This window comes from Acomys minous (assembly GCF_964271855.1).
Source record: "Acomys minous genome assembly, chromosome: 5".
Classification (NCBI taxonomy): Eukaryota; Metazoa; Chordata; class Mammalia; order Rodentia; family Muridae; genus Acomys; species Acomys minous.
Genome location: NC_140494.1, coordinates 101,186,158 through 101,206,860, shown reverse-complemented (window position 1 = coordinate 101,206,860; position 20,703 = coordinate 101,186,158). Strand labels below are relative to the sequence as shown.

General features: G+C 42.9%; 1 long non-coding RNA gene across 2 annotated transcripts in view; it reads right to left on the bottom strand.

Annotated features, from left to right (window-relative positions):
- The window catches only part of LOC311598598, a 512,559-nt gene that overhangs the window by 337,349 nt on the left and 154,507 nt on the right, over window positions 1–20,703 (bottom strand). Inside the window, exon 1 of one of the 2 annotated variants that reach the window (XR_014779593.1) lies at window positions 4,237–4,467. The exons of the other annotated variant lie outside the window; for it this stretch is intronic. This is a non-coding gene — a long non-coding RNA (uncharacterized lncRNA). Of the gene's footprint in view, window positions 1–4,236; window positions 4,468–20,703 lie in introns of those variants that run through there. 2 annotated transcript variants of the gene reach the window in all.

Here is a 20,703-nt window from a genome sequence, read left to right as displayed (position 1 = left end):
CTCCTCTTTGGCTCGTCCAGCATTTCTTAAGTAGAGAGACAGCTCAACCTCACATTTCACCCATCTCAGATTTCACCAAGGTAGAGCTGACCAGAAGAGTAGAACACATACTATATTTCTCTCTGGCCAAAGTGCTTTGAAAAAGCTAAAGAGACTAATGTCTGACCTCCCCATTCCCAAAACTCATTTGCTAATTTTGACTTTTGAATCAGCACCAAACAACTGTTCAATAATTCAACAAAATATATAGGGTGCTAAGGAGAGCTGAGTGTTGTCCCCTAGCATGTTCAAGGCCTTGGGCTTAATCTCTAGCAATATTTTGTTTTAAAGGCAACTAAACATTTTTTTAAATGTCTATAACTACTCTATCACAGATAAATTGTCCTTGTTCACAATCCCTGGCCTAACTGCTGCAAGGATCACACAGGCTGCAGACACACACTGGAAATTAAACAGTGGCCTATCAAGGTGGCCACAATTAAATTCAGCCCTGTGTTCACACTGCAGCCTGCACTGCATTTCTTCAAGAAGTTTTGTTTTGTTTTGTTTTTGTTTATAGACATTTCAAACTGTCTCTTCACAAAAGAGCTACAAGGTCGCTCAATCTGAGATCCTTCAATACCAGAGTGGAAAAGGGAAAAAGAAAGGATGTACATGCCATTCACCACACCAGGTGACCACATCACATACACAAGGTCTCAGACTGGACACTTAGGTGATTTCCTAGGGAACCCAAAAGATGTTTCCAGACCCACATTAACAAACCAACTGTTATCATTACTTGGAAAAGAGAGAAACAAGTTTGTATTACCCAGCAGCCACCCACCCATAGCGTGTGGTATTGATTGAGTGGCTTCTAGAAATCAAGCTTTCTCTGCATGTAGATTCAGCCACCTTTGGCTTAAAATATATTTTAGAACTGAAATGCTGGGTATTTAGCAAATTTTGAAAATAGTAAAGAGTCTTAGACTCTAGCCAGAATGGGGCAGGGGAATAATCCAAAGGGGGGGGGGAGGAAGAATTTAAGATCCTTTTTTTTTTTAAACTTAGATGGATGGAACCTTGGAAGTAAATGACAGTCATTCACTTGGAGGCAGGTGATTTTTCTAAGTGGAAAACTTAAGTTTGTGAAACGCATGAAAGTGCTCGGTAGCTGAGTTATTTGCATAGGGTTGGCATTTAGTCCATCCCATGTGCGAGTCAACATGTATGGAATCGTTGTGAGTTGATTTTATTTATTTGAAGAGACTAAATACTGTATAAAGTCAAAGTGGCAGGTTGAAAATCACAACACTCTCACGCTCTGTAGCTCTGCCAAATACACATTTGAAGTAACTTCCTGGGAGTTTCACTTGGGGGGTAGGTGTGGCTCTGTAACCTTTGAAAACTTTGGGAGCTATCAGCAGCTGACCTGTTCACAGGAGATAACCACTCACATATGAATGTCACCAAAACAGCAGCTAAGCTTAAGGAACAAAACAATGGGCAGTCAGGACACACACCTACACAAACAATGCCAATTTTTTTTTTTGATGAAGATGTAGTTCATAAAGTTACCACAGAAATTTCATGCAAAATTAGATCACCAAAAAAAAAAAAAAAAAAAAAAAAAAAGGACAACCACAGCTTCAGGCTGAATTGATTTCAGGGAACACACACAGCTCTGGCCTCCCCCTAAGAGTCCCATATAGGTTTGCACGGAACCAATAAATAAGTAAAAGGGAAGTTTGACAGATGAAACAGCCCTTTCCCACGAGTTCAAAGACAAAAAAAGGGACAACACACAACAGGGATTGTGACAGAAGAAACTGCCTTGGGCAGTGAGGCTGAGGTGGGTCTCCACCACATCCCCCTCCGTCTCCCACCAGAATCGCTCCAGTCTTTTCTCCATTTCCTAATTCTGTGGACTGCACTGCTGAGCTGTTTATTAAAGCAGTGTACAATGAAAACATTCCATTCCTCTATTCTATGAACCCCTGTAATTTTCTCCCTCCTCCTGGACAGAGGCCACTAAGACAGGAAAGCCTCAGGAAAAAATAAAATAAAATAAAATAAAAAGCAGAGCAGTGAAAGCAAAGAAAACAATAGACAACCCTGGCTTTGACAATGCCTTTTCTCAGTCCCCTCTCTACGCCTGCTGTGACACTGGCATTCAAGAGGAAGGGTGGCTGCCATCTGATGCATGGACAATGAATTAAGAAATGCAAGGCAGGAAGAGGAAGGGAAACCGGATGAATTCTGAGCCTTAGCTCAGATGCAGGGCTCTCACCTTGTCCAGGTTATCGTTATTATTATTATTATTTTTCGAACAGTCTGGATGGAGGCATCCCGCAGAGAAGAAAAAAAGGGGTGTCTTGAATTGTTGGATGATTCTGAAGCTTTCTGCATTTGCAGATGCATTTTAGAACTACTTACAGGGTTCTCTCTCTCTCTCTCTCTCTCTCTCTCTCTCTCTCTCTCTCTCTCTCTCCTGTTTTATGCCCTACAACCGCCATCACATTCCTATTGGTATGAAGACCATCTGCCTGTGTAAATGAGCCTGTGTGTTCCTTAGTATTTGCATCAACACACACACACACACACACACACACACACACACACACACACACACACATCTGCATGCGTTTCTGACCTAAGGAGCCTATCACAGTGACTACAAATATCAATTAGTCAGCAAGAGCTGGGGCTTTCAACGGCTCCGGAGGAACAAAGGTGGAAAGCCAGGCATACATTCCAGCAGCTGGATCACACAACTCACAGCGCCTCTCTCTGTTTTCCCTCCTACTTACCCCTCAAATCTATGTCCTACTCTGGTTATTAACAGACCCAGACGAGTGATTAGCTGTGGCGCATCCACAAACACATGTGTTCCTTGGGCATCATTGGAAAGAAGATGTGTTAAACTGAACTAAAAGCAAATGCCTCTCAACAAAGGCGAGTTTACAGCGGCATATTTGAGCCTTACTCTATTTTAACCAGCTGCCACAGGGAGCTAGTAACTGTGTGGCTAACGTTCTTTGTCTCAGAGGCTTCTAGGAAAGGCATGAAGGAAATTTAGCAGTGAAGAAAAGCAAAAGAAAACATTCAACATCAGAAAAGCATCACGGGAGGCTCATTCTCCACAGAGAAAAGCTCTTTGAGATTTACAGTCAGCCTAGATTTTGGCTAACATTGTGTGTGTGTGTGCGCGTGTGTGCATGTGTGTGCATGTGTGTGTGTGTGTGTGTGTGTGTGTGTGTGTGTGTAAGGGTGTGCCTATTGGGCTATTTAGTTGCTTGTGGAGAGTAACAGCTTCTGTTGGACATGCCTGTGTTCACTTGTGCTGGATGGATTCTGAGCTCACTTGCTGAATGAAAGAAAATAAAGAATTTCTTTTATCTCATTTTACAGAAACCTCCACATAACCTTTGGGAAAACAATGCATTGCCTTCAGTGATTAAGGGCACAGATATATTGCTAACCTGAAAACACAGGAGAGAAAGGGAGAGGGAGAGAGAGAGGAGAGAGGGAGAGAGGGAGGAGAGAGAGAGAGAGAGAGAGAGAGAGAGAGAGAGAGAGAGAGGGAGGGAGAGAGAGAAGAGAGAGAGAGACTAGATAATAATCGCTCTCCCTCACTTTCAAATTTCCCGAGGATTGGTGTGGTCTGGAGCTGTTCCTGTGTGTGCTTTGTGCTTCATTAATGCCTCTTGTCCTCAATTAAAATCATTTCAAACCAGACACACAATATCTTGATGTCCTCCAACTATGTCCAGGTGACAGCAGTCTCACCTGGAGACATATTTGCAGCCAGGCTGGAGCGGAAGGACAGGCAGCCACGCAGCATCCTCTGTGGTCCCCATGCTCTGATCTCTTTTCTTGATATTATCACTCTGAAGAGCCGTTTCTGTTCTCTCGCTTCTTGAGCACAATAGCTCAACAACAATTCCTCCCCCTTCTAACATGTGAGGTAGCTGCAGAAGCCAAGAAATTTGGAGCTGACATTCAAAGAGACATCCCCAAACAACAAATCATTAAAAAAAAAAAAAAAAACTGTTTACAGACACAGGGAATGAGAGTCTAACAAGCTTTCCTAGTGAGAGGAAGTGTTACAAATCCAGGAGAGAGACTCGATCAGACAGATAAAGGGTAGAGAGGGGCCAAGGAACCCTCTCAAACCCTGAGCACTTTGGGGGAAAAAATCTAACAAGGTTGAAGAGGAGAAAGGAAATGTGCAAAATAGCCAGCGAGGTGACCCACCGTCCTGCGTGCGCCTTGACTCTTGCCGAGGGGAGTAACAGCCACAGCAGTGACAGCGGAGTTCTAGCGGGTCAGGTGCCACCTCTGCCCAGCGCTCTCGCCCTCCCCGGCAGGACAGAAAACCATGCCCAAGACAGAGAAGGAGCAAGCAGGCGCCACCGCTAAGTCACAGACCCCCATCAGCACCGGTTGGTCTCTGAAAGCCTTGGATCAAGGGTCCCATTCAAAGGCACCGAGGAAGCAGACAGTGGCAAATCAGACCCTGGCGGGCCTTCTGGAATAATTTAACTCCTCGCTCCAGCATTGAGATGGGGGATAGCGAGAAACACAGGCGAGAGCTCCTTCACACAGAGGCGCGAGCATATGCCTGCATCTCGGTGGATGTATTTTTAGACACGCTGTCATGGGCAAGGCAGCCTGCCGACAGCTTTTGCTTCCCAATGTGGGTGCCGCCTTCTCTGCAGCCTGAAAGCAGCTGAGAGAGCCCAGGGTAGCAACGCACATCTCTCAGCAAGCCAAAGGTCAGGCAGGAGGATCCCCCGCCTCCTCCCCAGCCATAAGCCATTGTCCCTGTGCTCAGAAGGCGTTCAAAACATTTTCAAGATGTGGTCTAGGAGGAGGTCATGCTCTGTGGCCCTCTGAGCACTTCCTAATTTTGCAGGCTGAGAGTACTAGCAGGATTCAGACACACCTTGAGAAAGAAAATTCTAGCACATGCCCACCCGAAGGGTGATAACATTGGGCTGGACATGTATTATTGATAACATGTACTAAACTTTTAAGTTCACCCAACCTGCTTTATTCTAAAGGAGCAGGGGAGGAATGGTACTTTGTGGCAGGTTTAAATGTGCTGTGAAAATCTGGGTACACGGCCTGAAATATCTAAATCATAACTGTTCATCTCATTAAAATGCCTAAGCTATTACACAAACACAAACATTGCTTTGTGAACTAAAGCAACAAATTTGGGTGTATTTTCATCTGATCTGGAAATTTCCCCCATTGAAATATTTTAGGAGACCCCCCTTAAATTTTTATATTAACATACTTATGAAATACGCATGTAGACATACCTGACATATACAAAATTCTCAAGTAAATTTGAATTTGTGGGCGAAATCTATGGAAGAATGGGTTAAGCAATCAAAATAGCAAGATGACCAGAAACAAAATCTCTAAATATATGCCAGTCTCTCTCGAGTTTCATATATTCCTAGAGTGAGAATGGAGAAGAATAAGAACAACCTTATAACTTGCACTATTGCAAATAAAATTGCTAATCTGGCCAAAATGTCTGCCTTCCACATTTGGGGGTGGGTTTGCTTCTTTTTTTCTTCCCTGTCATATGTAGGTAATCTATAAAAGAGTGTTGTCAAGAATAGGTTACCCCCAACCCCACAGATCAGCACCGTGAGCTCTGATCTTTCTTTAAGGCGGTGTACGATTTCGCATTGTAAATCTCATGAGGCCTGAATAAAGCTCTCACAAGAATTGACAAAGAAAGAATAATTCACGTCAGACCAAAAGGCTCCTTTCAAACAGATCTGGGCCCAAATGCACGTAGACTCCAGGGCTCAGCTCCCCATCACGCTTTCCGAGTCTTTCAATTAATGACACTGCAATCAGATCGATAGAGTGTAATAAGAAAAGAGCTTTGCATTTCTGCAGCTATTAATTCGCTGACTAACTCCAGCAGTAGAACGTGACTGGAAAGGAAAAACACTTCGGAAGATGAATTCTCTTTGCACGCCAGGCAACGATTCCCGGCCCCAACATGAACCCCGCAGTTTCGCCCTTCCAACCTGTGTTGTTAGTATAGAGCAGGGAGATTGTCCTACAAACTGAGCCCACCCTTCCATCACAAGACACTGCAACACACTGACACCACGCATCTCGTCAAATGCTTTTTTTCCCCTGGATTTTGGCACAAATACCCCGATGTGCTGGTTGCATCATGGATGGAGGGGGAGGATGGGGGGGGGGGTGCGGCGGGAGCCATTGTTCTCTGCCTAAGAAGGCAGCCCTGAGCCACCAAATCCCTGATCTTGGTTTTCAGTGACAGTCTGCACAGAGGAAAGGCTAGAGCAAAGACAGACTAATGAGAGTGCTCCTCACTGAGCTCCGCCACAATCCAGATGATCGCAAACAGCAAGGGACATACCAGGGCAGCACTGGGCCTGCCTGATCTATATGTGTCACCAGAGACCAGGATGAGAGCAAAGCAGGTATTCTCAGCTTAGACCAGAGGGACTGGTCTAAAGTGTTCCCTGTCCTGGCATTCTAGACTTTATATATATATCATGTATGTGTCATGAAAAGCACAAGAATGAGCACCCTAAAGACAACCCAAAACCAATGGTCAGCCCTAAAGACATACATACAAACAGCAACAAATGGACTCAGTAGGGCACTTGTATGTATATATTTATTTCCATGCAGACATCATCATCACCATCATCAGCATAACAATTAAAGACAAAGAGGCTATGAATTTGAGAGGGACTGAGAGCAGCATGGCAGGAGTTGAAGCAAGAAAAAGAAAGGAGAGATGATGTAGTTGTACTTTAATTTTTTTTTAATGAGATACCTTTTAAAAAGATAATAGAATCTTACTTTAAGGATTAAGTCAAATAACATGCATAGAAAATTCTATAAACTATTCAGACCTGTAACTGAAAAGTCTTGTTATTTTTGACACAAAATGGTACACTTTTTAAAACTGAGCATGATAGTCAGTGTAAAGACATTTGTAAAAAGGGTGGACGCTGTGACCCTGTCTGGTGGCATGTTTCAAAGCCGTGAGGCAACAGCAGTCATATCTACTGGAGAGGAGGAAGCCGCTGAATCAGATTTTCCAGTGGCCCCAGTCTTAGTACTGCTGACATGCTCTGAAGGTAGAAAATACCAAAAATTTTAGTCATCAAGATGAGATTGCAAAAAAGGAACATAAGCCTGGTGTGATGGTACACTCCTATAATCCCCAGCCTTCGGGGGGGGGGGGCAGAGACAGGCAGATCTCTGTGAGTTCAAGGCTATCCTAGTCTACAAAGCCAGTCCAGAACAATCAAGGCTACCTATCTCAAAGAGAGAGTGGGGAGGGAAGGAGGGAGGGAGGGAGGGACAGAGGGAGGGAGGGAAGAAGGAAGAAAGGAAGGAAGAAAACAAAATGTCACAAACTGTTATCTATGTTCCCAAGAGAAATGGATCTAATTATTCAATCAATATGTTTTTCATCTCTCAATAAACAGTTAACAAAGAACTGTATAGGTGGCTTAAATAGGGGAAATGATTTCGCAGCCTAAAATCTTAGACTCTAAAAAAGACAAACTCTAAATCATAAGATGATTATAATGAAGAACTATTAAGTGGGGGAAATATGACTAGTTTTCTGACAATGTTTTGCAGTAACCTGGGTTAGACATCTTCAATATGAAAGTGTTCTTTTCTTCTCTTTTGCATATGTATGTGTGTGGTGTGAATGTATGTGTGTATATATATGTGTGTGTGTGTTCACATGTATGGATGCGTATGTACATGTCAGTGCATATTCACATGTGTGAGGGTGGAGGAACAAGGTTGATACTGGGTATATCCCTATATTGTTCTCCATGTCATATACAGAGACAGGGTCTCCCGCTGAACCTTGAGCTTGCTGATATAACTGGGCAAGCTAGCCACGCGACCCAGGGAAACCTCTTCTCCATCTCCTGCATCCTGGGAATACAGACAGATCTCCAGGTCCTCTCAGCTCTCACATGGGTGTGGGGCATCCAAATGCCAGTCACACTTACGTGGCCAGCACTCAGCCCACTGAACCATCTCCGCAACCCTAGAAGTGGTTCTTACAACATTTTGTTGTTGTTGTTGTTACTTAGTCATGATAATCCTTAACTAATGAAATGAGACAATGGATAAGAGAGCTTGAAAGAATTGCTACCAAATGCCAAGCTCTATTAAGACATCCAGCTCAGGGGCTACAGATATGGCTCAGCAGTTAGGAGATGGTGCTGCTCTTCCAGGGGACCCCAGGTCACTTCCCGGGGCCCACATTAGGCAGTTTATGACTACCTATAACTCCAGCTCCAGCAGAATCAGAGGCCTCTTGTCTCTGCAGGCATCTGCACTCACATGTATATACCCACCTATATACACATAATTTAAAATAAAAATAAATCTTTTATTTTAAAAAAAAACAAGTTAATGAAGTTGATATGGTAATAGACTTCTTAGAGATATGTAGAAACCACAAACAACCAGCCCATTTCTGTAGGTGTGGTAAACAGAAGAGGTACATCTGGTGTCTTTGGGGAACATAATGGGATAGTTGCAACTTCAAGAGCACTCGTTCTGTGCCAGATAATCTAGAGAGAGCGAAGAGTTTCATTTTTTAAAAAAACACATTTAATCCTCACAACATCCTCAAGCTTTAGGTGATAGATTACTGCCAGTGTTTGACAAAGAACTGAAGCCCAGATGGGTCAAGTGATTTACTCTAGGACACAAAGCCAGTTGGTAGCAGAGCCAGCGTCATACTCAGACAAACTGGTGCCGGGGTCCATGCTCCTTTTAGATCCTTAGACCGTCATCAGTCTAAACTTCAGAACAAAATAGGACCAAATGCCTAACAAGCAGGTTGTGAGAGGAAAAGAGAGCACAGCTCCTGAGCAAGTAAGTTACACTTAGAAACAGACAGGACCAGTGAGACTTCACAGATATTCACAGAAGAGCACAGCTCTGCCACAGAGACTTGAGTCCCCACCCCAGGAAATCTTGAAGGCCCAATCTAAACCCAGGAAGCAGAGGTTCTGCTGTAAAAAGTAGAGTTGAAATCAGAATTTCTTCTTTTTTTTTTTTCCATTAAAAATAGCATTTAAGAGCATAGGATGACGCCGCAAGAAACAGCTAGGTTGCCAGGAGAATGCACAAGAGTATTGATACAGAACCTGATAGCCAGGTAGAGTGGCTCACACTTGTAATTCTAACACCCCAAGGCAGCTAGCTGAGAGGATCATGTCATGACCAAGGCCAGCCTGAACCACATAGTAAGTTCCAGAATAGTCTAGACTATATAACCAAACTTGTCTCAATTAACAAAATGATCAAGCACCTAGAGATGCTCCCCTCCAGGACCCACCCTCCAGACCCTGGAGACACGTACAGTGCTTTTCAACACCAACAGTGTGCATTAGTCCAGACGTCACAAGTGGAAGGAAGGTACTGACTGCCCTTCTCTCTGCCCTGGTGTTTTAGTGAAACTAAAGAAGAAAATTCAGTAATGACTCATGTAATGCAGATGCTCACATGTTAGTAATGCCAATTACTCTTCTGAGTATAATAACATAGATTTGTTACAAAAAAAATTAGGGGAAAAGTTACAAAAGCCATGCAGATGACAATTCAAGTCATCTGTAATAGCTGCAGCCAGCCAGGTGGGAGCTGACGAATGTTCTCCTCATCTTCTGCCTATACACAAGTTTATCCACATAGCCATGCACATTGTTACAATGTATGGATCACAACAGCTACAGTTTCTCTTCTTGGTATTTCATCTGATATCTAAGTAAAGTTCAAACATCTGTCAAAGACTATCAGACATTCTATTTGACGAATATAACCTATTTGGCCATTCTACCAATAGTGGATTGCTTCTAAATGTTAGATTATGTATAAGATTACAAAAAACATTTTTTATTTAAGTTCGTGACTGCTTTCTTTAGTAGAGATCACTATGTAGCTATTGTATGGCTGCTCCATTTCTCTGAAGTGTCACTAGTCTTGAGATTTGTTTATTTGAATTTCTGCTACTTATTAGCAGTACTAGCAAGTCATGAGAGTGAACTGACTGCTACTTCAAGAGTCCATTGAGCATTTTTTTCTGATTTTACAACTTATTCATGTCTTCTTTTCACCTTATATGTTACATCAGTATTGTTTTCCTTCTTGGTAAATAAGACACACTCATGTGTGTTTATGTGTACTTTTATCTATATTCTCTACCAATCATCACAAAAACTTTTCTTTTTAAAAATTGTGGGCATGTGTGTGTGTATACGTGTGTGTGCGTATGTGTATGTGTGTAAATGTGGGAGTGTGTGTGTGTGTGTGTGTGTGTGTGTGTGTGTGTGTGTGTGTGTGTAGTTTCGTGTGGATGTGTGGAAGCCAGATGATAGTATTAGGTATCTTTCTTGACCGTTCTCCACTTATTTCTTGAGACAGTCTCTCAGTGCAGCCAGAGCTCATAAACACATCTAGGCTAGCTAGCCAGTGAGCTGTAAAGATGGGCCTAAATCCATCCCACAGCCTTGGTGTTACAGATGTGACCATGACCCCAACTTTCTATGTGGGTGCTAGGGTCCCTAGCTCTAGTCTTCTAGTGTCACAGGCACCTCACTAGCTAAGCCATTTCTGCAGACCCACAATGCATTTCCCCATCCAAATTAACTATTACAAATAGTGCCGTGTATATCTATCTCCAAACCTATATGAGTCCCACATACTTCAATCAGATTCGGTGTTTAAACTCTCTGTAGGAGGGGAAAAAAAGGCTTGAAAATATTTTCTGTTTGCAACATTGCTAGGACTGAAAGATTCTATGATCAGAGTTAGGGATAATCATTTCCTGTTTCTAAGATTTGTAAAGTCGTTTTAAGGATTGCCGGTGTGATCAGACTGAGGAAAGAAACTTGCTGGGTCTGTACAGGATTGACCAGGCTGGCAGAGGGACTAACATTGAATTCAGAGGGATTGAGCTTAAGACCAAACAATCTTTCTCAAGGAAACCAGAAACGTCCAAAATCATTGGAGCTAACCAAATAAGACCTAGTAGGAGAATCAGGGCCCAGATAATGACAAGAGCACTTAGAAATTTGAGTTTGAAAAGATCGGGCCCCACTTGAGCTAATCTCTACAGAAGCAGATGGACAATAGGGGCCTGAAGCACACCACAAGGAGGGAGGCTGAAAGTACAGAGAGAGGGGAGTGGAGCTCAGGGCCCATCTTCTGCCTGGCGTACAGACAGTATGTGTCAATAGACTGGGTCAAGATCAAGGAAAAGGAACACACTGGGGCATCTCATTTGTGAACGGAGTTTCGGTTTCCACTCACTAGCACGTAGTGTTCTGGCTGTCCTGGAGAGCATTGTCTTGTAGAGTTGGAAATCCTCTTATTTTTCACTGGCATAAAAGTGGACTTTAGGTGGAAGCAGGTAGAGGAGGACACCAGCCCCACTCACTTCAAACAGAAAGAATGAAAAGAGAAACCACCTATACACTGTAAGTGTACCATCAGAGGAAGTAGGGCACAACAATGCCACCACACTACCCTGTCCCACTGCCCTGATGGGACACATAGAGGATAGAGAGTGTCTGGAAACAACTGGAACATGCTGGTGGATGAGTCTAGCAATGCCTCTGTGCTCTTCGGTACATGTCCTAACCTCCCTAAGTCTTGACTTCATCTGCTATAATGTGAGCATAGTAATTGCATTCACCTCATAGAATTGCTGCAGTAACTTAGATGTTTATGCACTACATAGGGAACCTGGGGTATTAGTAAGACATAAAAAAAAAAAATCTACCTGCACTAGAAGGCAGAACAGAAAGCCTAAGCACAGCCTCAGACCCCAGGGCTGCCATTTGTTTTTCCCACTACTTTACTCTCTATTAAATGTTGATACAGTGATACCCATCACACAGAGCTGCTGTGAACAGCAAACTCAGGCACTGGGAGCAGGGCCCATCTTTGTAGTGCCTGGTTGTGTACTGATCTCATTTTAATGCCCAAAATATGAAGCTAAACTCTTTAGATCCAAAGTCAGGAAGAGAAGCTGAGAAGGTGACTCAGTCAGTAAAGTGTTCACTGCACAAGCAAGAAGACCTGGGTTTGGATCCCTAGCACCAACATAAAACATTTTTAAGGCACAGAAATGCATTCCTGCAATCCTAGGACTGGCAGGGTAGATACAGGTAGATCCCTGTATCCCTGGAACCAGGCTATCTGGATCAGCTTCCTCAAAAAGAATAGCTGGAGAATAATTGAGAAAAGAGTCTGATATTAACCTCCAGTCACACACACACACACACACACACACACACACACACACACACACACACACACACACACAAACACAAAGTCAGTTAGTTAGAAACTAAAGACATGGAACATCAAGGAATTTCTTTCCTGGGATATGTATTGTAACTGAAGTTGACTTTCTGAACTGATCTCTTCTCCCTAATGAAAACCCACATGACAACAGCACAGGATCCTGTGGTGATGCTGGAGACATCCCCGTGGAACCACAGACAGCATCCTGACACAGTTCCAAGGTGCTCTGAGTTCACTCAAAGGGCACAGATGCCTTTCCTCAAGAAGTAGACAGCAGACATTCTCTCCCTCTCTCCCTCTCCTCCTCCTCTCCTGCTCCCCTCCTCTTCCTCCTCCTCTTCCTCCTCCTCTTCTTCTTCTCTCTTTCTCTTCTTTTATTACTATTTCTTTTTCTTCCTCTGTCTCTGCCTCTCTATCTCCGTCTCTGTCTCTCTGTCTCTCTGTCTCTTTGTCTCTGTCTCTAGTTGGCTGGGTGGTTTCAGAAATTTGATCTGTGAGGAAACCATACAGTGTCCTGATTCCCAGGACCATCATCTCTACCCACTCCTGCTTCTATTTTGAAATTCTTTCATCCATGCATTATCCTTTCTTTTTTTTAATGTCTTGGTCTGAGCCCAACTTGATAGATCCTTGACTAACGACTAACACAGCTCACACTCAAGATGGAAAGGCAGGCAGTTATATGATCACACTGGTAAATAAATAATCACAAGTTGGGATGTAAATATCACAATTAAAAAAAGAACAGGACTGGCTGTGTGTGTCTGTCAGGGAAGACTTCTCTGAGGAAGGGAGTTTAAAGAGATAACGGAGACAATATTCAAGATGAAACACCAGCTCTGATTATAAACTCTTCATGAACATGCTTGGAAGAAATTACTAAAACTCCCCACCAGAAGATGCTCTCTTTGAACAGCATGAGGGTCAACATAAGGACCCTGAGCACCAAAGCCCATCAGCTCATCACTATGGAGACAAGGGAGAGAGTAAACATGGATCTCAGCCTGCCCACCACAATGAAGGAAGGCAAAATGAGCAGCTGATATCCTTTTCCATGGGCTAATTCCTCCAATAGCACCCACTATGTTTCTCTTATAATGCATGCTGTCTGGAGGATTATAGAACAAAGCCCAATCAAGATGGCCATCTGAAAAAGTGTTAGTTGGGAGGAGGAGAGGGGGAGGGGAAAGGATGGAACATAAGAGTAAGGAGGTAGGGGGATATGGTTCCTGTATTTGAGAGAAAGAAACCTCTGAGGAAGTAAATGAATGAAACCTTAAATTCATACATTACCTACACACAGTGAAGATACACATCCCATCCCACAAGGAAAAACAACCCTCCTCTTTCTACAAGTCTAAACCCAGCACATTCCTCAAGAGCCAACTCAAGCCTGGCCAGGTTCCATGACACATCCCTACATCCCAGAGCCCGTCACCTCCCCTGCAGCATCACACTTCCACTGTACCAAGATGCATTGTTCTCCAGTCACTAGTGAATTATTTCCTTGCTCATTCAGTACGATGATAGACTTCTCAAAGACTAACTATGTTTCTTTAAGTCCTTTGTATTCCCCGGTGCTCGGCTTACATTGTGCTCACTCAAGGCACTTAACATATCAATGCCTATGGGATAGATGAAGGGTTTAATTAATCTGTATATTGGTAGGGTTTCAGTTGGTCCAAAAGAGATGAAAAGGAAAGGAAGTGCTCTGTGTATCACAAAATTGAAACATCCCTGGCTAAGGCATCCTAACTTTTGATCCTGTATATTAGTTCTTATTTAATCAGAGGGCTTGAGGTCCTACATCTGGAGTTTTTCATGTATTTAGGGTAATTGAAGCATGCCAGGTAGTGCATCATGTTGGTATAGAGGTACCTTTCAAAGAAGCCCTTTCTGTTTCTAATTCTGACTCTGTAGATCCTGATTTGCCATCATCTCAACCCAGAGAGCTCATGGCAGAGATATTAGCTAGGCCTTAGGAACCCTCCCCAAACCACCTTCCTGGAAGAATTAGGCTCCACATCCCAGACCCCTCACCTCTTTTAGAACCCTACTCACCCACCAGATCAAAGTTTATTCTTGGGTGACAGCAATGTGCAACCATTCGTTTAGTCCCACAGATGTTGGGTTGCTATGCATGAGTGGGGAGGAGAGAGGACCGGTAAGTTCAAAAGTTTGTCGGCAAAAAGGAAAGGAGAGAGAGAGAAAGGGGGGGGGAAGGAGGGAGGGAAGGAGGGAGGGAGGGAGGGAGGGAAGAAGAAGAAGAAGAAGAAGAAGAAGAAGAAGAAGAAGAAGAAGAAGAAGAAGAAGAACGGAGAGGAGAGGGGAGAGGAGAGGAGAGGAGAGGAGAAGGTGGGAAGGAAGGAAGATTGCATTCAGCACTCACTGCTGTGTTACTTTCTTCTCTCTTAATGGAGGACTGAATAAAATGATCTTTTCAGAATATCTTGAAAGGATGAAGTTGTATAGCCTTATTATTATTCTCATTAAAAAGCTTTGGTGTCTATTCCTAGCTAGGAATAAAGGGCACCTTTCTATTATAAAATAAAATAAAATAAACATACAGAAGCATAAAACTTGACTCTCTGGAGGCACCAATAGTCCATTAAATCTGATGCCATTGCTTCCGAAGGCACTGAAACAAAAGGCCAGACGCCACCAAGCCCGTCGCCTTACCCGACCCAGCAGTGGCCTGGCCAATGCACAGGAAGGTCTGAGCCCCTGCACAGAAAGCATCCATCATTCTCTGCACTCGTCCTGGACACAAAAGGCTTGGTTTTCTCCACTTAGGCAGCACGGTATGGCCTCTTGCAGACCCTTGTCACACTCCACGACCTCCTCAGTTGGTGTGGTCTTTGTTTCCTTTGCTCATTTCCAAACTGACTCAGCTGGCACCCCACGGAAGCCCAGCCATGTTTCCATTGTCAAAGCAGCCCCTCCATTGAAAGTCTCCGCTGAGCTTTTAATAGGCAAGTGCCACACTGTAAAGTTATAAGAAGGTGTTGTTTCATGCAGATCATCTATATCATCTTCCTGTAGCAAGAAAAAAAAGCAATGATAACAACTGCATTTCCAAAAATAGGTTCTACTAGGAAGCCATTTTGGTTTCCTTGCTTTGGGTTTGGGTTTCACTTTTTTTTTTTTCTCCCCATGGACTTCAGTCATTTTTAGCACTTTTTCTGTCTGCCCAGCCCCCTCAAATCTATAGTCCCAGTTGGAGCTTGGGGAAATCAATTCACAACTGAAGGGAAAAGGTATCTGGAGACCCAGGTTTCCTCCGGGCAGCAGCAACTGGCAGCATAAATCACAGGAAAGCCGTGGGAAGGGGCAGAAAGCTGCAGTGAGCATCTCAGTGGGTTTTGCATTCAGCTAGGAATGAGGACCCCTGGTTAATTTTAGCTTCGTTACTCATTGGTAGAAATGCTTTCAAATTTACTGAGAGCGTTTCAGAATATTTTTGTTGTTTTCTGTTGTTTTAAACCTGGGAAAACTGGCTCGTTCTTTATATATTGATCCATCAACTTTCTCAAGCATTTTCCCCAGCATAACCATCTGGTCTACCTTCAGTTTTCTACCTCTTCACACCAACTCTGTTTTACCTTGTTCTGTGGCCTTTTGCGTGATCTTGAATTTCTTTGCTTCGGTGTTTATGTTTCTTGTTTCAGAGGCAGACAATAGATGTGATATAGGCCATTACTCATGAGTAGCGGCAAGGGTAAATGTGAGAAATGGCCCAACTCCTGACCCCTCTTAGCATAAGAATTGATGATAAAATTCTGAATCAAAAGAAAAGTTCTTCTGAAAAACCGACTACTTTACTCTGGAGAGCCTTTCTGTGGAGAAAAAAAAATCTGAGGCAGGGCTCCTAATAAAATAAAGTAAAATAAAATAAAAATATTTCACACCAAGAAGTACACTGACTATAATTAAGATAACCAATTCACTACCATCATTGCTGCCTCTGGGAATGATAAAAACAAACCCAAAATAATCATAACTCACCAAATTTTTGAATTGACAAACTAGAGGTCTTTCAGCATATATCCCAGTGGATCCTTTTGCACTTCCCTCACTTTATTTGATTCAGCTGCAGGTGAGTGGTGTTGTGGCAGAGGTATGAAGAAAGAAGGAGCCCAGTAACTATCAAATCTCTCTCTAATTACTCTGAAGTTGCCTATAAGAAAAGTGTGTTGCCCAGCGAGGCGCCTAGAACAACAACTCTCAGTCTTTTTTTTGTCAATCACCATTCAGACTCAAGTTCACTGGATTCTGAAGACAGAGGTAGAAACCAAATGGCTTCCTGTGCCCATCTTCCTGGGATGCTACTGCTGTTTCAAAAGCCCAAGTTCATCTCTTGTATACCCCACTAATATTTCTCTTTTGTGTTCATTTTTGTCATCCCACACCTGTCTCTGAAACCCCTGGAAAAAAAATACTTCCAAAGACTTCTTGGACTCTTCCTAGTGTCCCCCAAGAAACCAAAGCACAGCATGGCTGAGAAAGAGAATTCAACACTGATGTTGATCTTACCCTTACAATGTCCAGCCCTACCTGACCATCCTCAGAGTTAGAAAACAAAAAAAAACCAGAGCATCACCCTAGTTCCTCCAACTAAGTTGCTCTCCATCCCCAATAACCAGTCTCTCAAATGTGCCTCCCCAGCCCACCTTGCTTTTCCTATGCCTGCACTGCAGCCTCAACACACAGCCTTCGTTACTCTTGTCTAGACGGTAGTGACATATAAGTCCCCGTTCAATGTTTCAGTAATTTAATATTCCAATACACTCTTCAGTACTTCTCCACATGGACAAGATTGCTCTCTTAAAAAGAGAGAGACGTGTCACTTTTGCTGTTTAAAATCATATAGTATTGCTTTGTTACTTTCAGAATAAATGTCCACCTCTTTAGAAAAGCGTACAGATCCCTTCAGTCTACAGGCCAATTCTTGGGCTCAACTGCTGCCAAAGGCTTACATTGTCTCTGCGTTCTACCTGTATAGATACCTTTGCATTCCCTGAGCATGCCAGCTTCTTCTACCATTCCTTCCTTTCTGCGCACTGGTTCTTCTATTTCCAATGACCTTCATTCCTCTGACTTTTTTATTGTGTTTTGTTTTGAGGCATGGTTTCACTATGTAACCCAGGCTAGCCTTAAACTTCAGCCTGTCTCTGTCTCCTGAACGCTGGGATTACAGGTGTGTGGGCCACCAGTCCTCTAATGCTTTGTCAAGGCAACAGCAACTCTTCAAACAAAGTAGTCCAAGTGTAACTTTCCCAAACTCCCCTAGCACTTAGGTTTCTTTTTTCCTCCACACACACCAAAACATCCGCACTTGTTTTTATTATTCAGTTGGTTTTCATTATTCAGCTGAAAAATTGTCAAGTGCCTGGCACACTGTTTATTTCACTTACACCTCTGACTTACCCCTTACCTATAAACAGGCTGAGACAAACATATACCACTTATAACATTGCATGCCTACCACAATGTGCAGCTCAGAGTAGATGCCTACAATGGCAGGCAAAAAGAGTGCACTGGGCACCGATAGACACAGAACTAAAGCTAATGGTTCACTATTTCTCCCACAAGAACCTTTCCTTTTGGTCTTCCCGCAAAATAGCCTTGAAACACACATAATGCACTATATAAGCATTTCCCTTCAAGACAGAACTTTCTAAACAGGAATGGGTGGTAAGTGGAGCAAGACACCCCAACAGCCTACATTAGTTCAGCTTGATTATATGGCAAACTCCCCAGTATGCATGCAATACACATAGTCTGCTAATATCATGTACATTTCATAGATAACGATTTGAACTCAGACCCAGTTGAGCTGCTGTCTCCTTTCCTCTGGGTTATGAAGAGATAAAATATGATATGGTTTGTAACAAACCTTTGAAAACACAGAGACCTACACCTTAGTCCCCACAAGTATAGAAAGAATGAAAATTACTAGTTTCACTGATGCTCTGTGATTGAGTGAAATCGGAAAATACAAATTTTGCAAGATGACAGTCTGTCTCACACACCTGAATTTAAAAGACTTAACTGAGAACCCCTTATCAATAATGAGAGGCCTAGATGCTCAGAGTTCTCACCGCCCCCCCCTTCATCTTACAATGAGGGAAAAACAATGCCTAGAAAGCTGCATAAGTAATCTGCAGAACATGCAAGCCTCCTGAGTCAATATTACTGGTTGCTCCATCTTGTAGAAAGGGAGTATGGAATTCAGAGCCCGAGGGGCTGATAAGTCTGAGCATTCAATTCAAAGAACACTTGAACATTTCAAAGCTGATGTTATGGCTTGTGGTGGAGCAGACTGACAGAATATGCAGAAGATGTAGTGGCAGGAGAATCACAAGTTCAAAGCTGACATGATACACTAAACAAGCTCCTAATGGACTAAGGACAAAGCTAAGTGGCAGAACACACATCTATTACATTCAAAATGTGGAATTCAATCCTCTGCACCACTGGAAGGGGGGGGGGGATGCTCTTGATATCCCTCCTTACCGGTGTTTCAAATCATTACATCTGTCTTTATTAAGTAAAGCAAAAACAAAAACGTATTTATTAGGAAATTTAGCTTCATGAGATTCAAGAGAAGGGATGTAAAAGCCAAAGGGTAGGAAGGAGCGATGTCTTTGGACATGGCACAGACACTGTATCCATAAACGTATACCACTGTGGTTGCTATCACAAGGTCTGTAGAAGATCAAGCCACTCAAAATTCCAACTTATATAGGGGCAAAGCTCACAGGGACCCACCCCAAACTGAGGAACAATTGGCAGTTGGAAGATACAGAGGGAGAGAGAATAATTCTTCTTTGAGAAACTGATTGTGGATGTAGAAAATTGCCCATGCGCCAGTGGGTAGCCCATACCTGTGCACACATGGGAATCACAGCTTTGACTTAGTCGGAAGAGGAGTAAGAGGAGTGGGGAGGAGAGAGAGGGAAGGGAGAAGAGGAGTTAGAAGGAGAAAAGCCAGGAGGCCGAATGTATTGAGGGAGACTCAGAGGACTCTGGAGAAGTTAAATAGTCATTGCATCACCTATGAAATTCTCAAAAAGTACTTTTTTTGGTGTTTTTTTTTTCAAGACAGAGTTTCTCTGTATAGCCTTGGCTGTCCTAGACTTGCTTTGTAGACCAGGCTGGCCTCAAGTTCACAGAGATCCTCCTGCCTTTGCCTCTCCAAGTGCTAGATTACAAGTGTGCACCACCATGCCTGGCTACCAAAAAATGCTTTTCAAAGCAATAGTAAATGTTATAATAGAAAAAGAAAAAGAAACAGAATATTAATAAAAGTTTTTGAAGTAAACAGACATGAGTAGAAACCCTGACTTTCTTACCTACCAATGTTTTAGTAGCTGGGAAAGTTAATTTTCTGAGTCTGAATTTTTTCTACTTTAAAACAAAAAACCATTTTATTTAAAATAAAATGAACAAAATGACACCTCATTACTGAGAAATAAAATATTTGTTCCTGTGTCAAATAAGCATTGGATTCACTGCTACTCATTCATTAAGAGCTGTTGACTACTGACTTTGGCCACTTTGCCAAACTGCATATGATTTTTGCTTCTGTTTTTTACAGGGTGATAATAGTTGTCTGATGCAGTAAAACGTAGACACACTAAGACATAAACTATGTCTCTCTCTTCGTATTAGCTGTCAGTTCTGCCTTTGGGCAGTTTGGGGGTGCCAAAAGTCTCCTGGTAGGTTAGGTGTGTCTTTAGTGAGGCTAAGTTCTTCTGTGGTTTTTCTTTTTTATTTCCCGCCCCCACTTTTTTTTTAAGTGTAAGAACATGACCAAATGTGGAGGAGAAAAAATTAGTATCATTTAAAGCCACTTTTGATGCCAGCTGTGACTGATGAGTAAGAGTCTGGGCTCTAAATGAACGGAACAAGAGAGACTCTTTGCCACAGGAGAACAGAGAACTCACAAGGCTGTGGAGAAAGAGGAGCCCTGACCTGCAACCACTGCTGGGAGCAGGAACTAGCGTGATCACTCCAGAAGTCAGTGCTGGGGTCCCTCTACCATCTGGCTCAGTTATATCACTCTTAGGCATACACCCAAAGGACTCTGTACCCTACCAGAAATGCCTGCACATTTGTGTTCATTTCTGCATTAGCCACAAGAGCAAGAGAAGGGAACCCACCTCACTGCTGATCAATAGAAGAACAAATAGTGGGAACACGCTGTACATACACAATGGGATTTTATTCAGTTGTTAAAAAAAAAAAAGAAGAAGAAGAAGAAGAAGGAAAAATTTAAGTATAGGAAAGTGGATGGAACTGAAAACTATTGTGTGAACTGAGTGACCCAGTCTCAGGAAGACAAAAGTCACATGTTCTCTC